We start from the raw sequence: 2,397 nt of genomic DNA on the forward strand, positions 1-2,397 counted from the left end.
ATTACAAGTCACTGACTGCAAAGATCACCTTCAAAATGGTTCAATCACTTAAGCTTGCGGGAAGAGATAATTGACCAAATCAGGATGAAATGTTTAATAGAAAGTGGTCATTTCAACAGTGCAAAGTTTGCAACTTATTAAAAATTTTATGTAGAGCCTTTAACACACACACACACACATACACACAATACTACTTTATTGATGGTCATGGCTTATTATGTCAGTTAAGATAATAGCCAAAAGTTCTAACTATTAATTTGAGTCAGAGTTGCTAACTCTCACAAATTCTGTTTGATTTGTAGTAATGGGTTGAGCATTGGATATCTCCCTATTTGGTGGTCAAAACAAAATCACTTTTGGGTTCTGCATCCCCCCCTCCCCATTTAAATATTTCTACATTGGAAAGGATGGCCACATATCTAGTTTACCTGGAATGATCTTATTTAGAGATGGTTACTCTTGGGTAATTATTAATATATCCCCACAACTCTCCAAAGTGGTTTGGGATATAAATTGTGTGGACAAATTAACCTTAACCTCGGGATATTACCTTTGATATTTTTTCCTTTGGAATTTCAGAAGTTAACCTGCTATCTTAGTATTTCTTTTAGAATAGGGGTTTGTGGATAGAAATTATAATTTATGGAAATTTCCTTGAACTTGAATAGAAAGACAATTATGGCTTTATTTTATCCCACTCTGGCTTTTGATAATAAGTGAAGGTAGCAAACAATACGGTAGTATATTAGTACATCTGAGACGCTGTCATCAGGAAAATCTGGAGAGGAGTGCCCACAGCAGTACTGTGGCAGCTCAGCAGAAGACCTTTGAAGGTTATGTGGGATTTGCAAATCTCCCAAATCAAGGATATAGAAAACCAGTGAAGAGCGGCTTTGAGTTCCCTCTTATGGTGGTAGGTGAATCTGGACTGGGGACGTCAACAGCACTCAGCTCACTTTTCCTTACAGATTTTATTCTCCAGAGTACCTTGGTCCTTCCCATCGGATAAAGAAGACTGTACAGGTGGACAATCCAAAGTTTTCATCAAAGAAGGTGCAGTGCAGTTACTGCTTGCAACAGCTCATACTCCAGGATTTGGAGATGCAGTGGATAATAGTCATTGCTGACAGCGTGTTATCAGTGACCTTGGTAATGCACTTGCAGACTACCTAAACACAGACTCTTTAGGAAGTAGATGACAGATACTGACAATGGAGTGTAGTGTTGTTTATACTTCCTTGTTCCTTAAGGACATAGCCTCATGCCATAGGATGGTGAATTTATGAAGCACTTACCTGAAAGAGCAAATATCATCCCACTTATTGCTAAAGCAGACACACTCACACCAGAGGAGTGCCAACAATTAAAAAATGAAAGAAATCCAAGAGCATACAATTAAGACACATGAGTTCCCAGAAACAGATGATCAAAAAAATAAACTTGCTAAAAAAAATCAAGGAACATTCCCATACCTCTTCTGTGGTGGGGAGTGATACATACTATCGCTGAAGTTCATGGCGAAGGTTCTGAGGAAGGCAGTATCCTTGGAGTACTGCTGAAGTTGAAAATAGTAAACACCGAGACTTAACAATTCTAAGAAATAGGTTGATAAGAACACACATGCGGGACTTGAAAGATGTCACTGATCATGCACACTATGAGAACTCCCGAAGAAGAAAAACAGCAGGTGTGACTTGCAACAGGGTTGGTAGCAACAGGAATAAAGGGCAGCTTTCAAAGAGCCCTCTGGCACAAATGGAAGAGGAAAGAGGGGTCCTGGAGCCCAGAGGAAGGAGATGGAAATGGAGACGGAGCAAGTGTTGGGATAAAGGTCACAGGAACAGGACGGAAATTGCAGGACTGAAGCTGAGCTCCAATGGCGCCATGAACCAATGAAACAGAATTCGGAAAGGCAGCACAAAGGATGAGAAGGGAAACAGCATCAGTGGAGGATGGGAAAGCAGACTGAGACGCTCAACAACATAGAGTAGGACAACAGAACTTGTCAAGAACCTTGGAAAAGACCAAGACAGGCAAGATCTTTTAGACCCTCTATTGACCACCAGTTACGTATTCATTGCCAATGTGCTAGCATGGACATGAGTGTTGATGGCACCCATTTGAACAGTTTTCACCAGTTTTATCCAATCATGGATGTAACAGCATGACAAAAATTATTTTTGTTGTTCTTGATGGAGACTAAGATGCTTTGAATAGTCTAGGGTTACTGTGTACTAGAAAGTAACAACTCTTTTCTTTTTTATTCAAGAGATGTTTTGATTTAATGCAATAGAACATACTACTCTTCTATAATCATGTTCTGGTGGCTTGCGTGCTTACAGGCTATTCCAAAGCAAAAGGACTCCGGAAGGTTTTCATTGAGGATAATTTGCCATG

General features: G+C 39.8%; 1 pseudogene; it reads left to right on the forward strand.

Annotated features, from left to right (window-relative positions):
- The first annotated feature begins 787 nt into the window (after positions 1-787).
- LOC142443427 (septin-7 pseudogene) lies at positions 788-2,047 on the forward strand (annotated as a pseudogene).
- The last annotated feature ends 350 nt before the right edge of the window (positions 2,048-2,397 follow it).

Source organism: Tenrec ecaudatus, chromosome 3 (genome assembly GCF_050624435.1).
Source record: "Tenrec ecaudatus isolate mTenEca1 chromosome 3, mTenEca1.hap1, whole genome shotgun sequence".
Classification (NCBI taxonomy): Eukaryota; Metazoa; Chordata; class Mammalia; order Afrosoricida; family Tenrecidae; genus Tenrec; species Tenrec ecaudatus.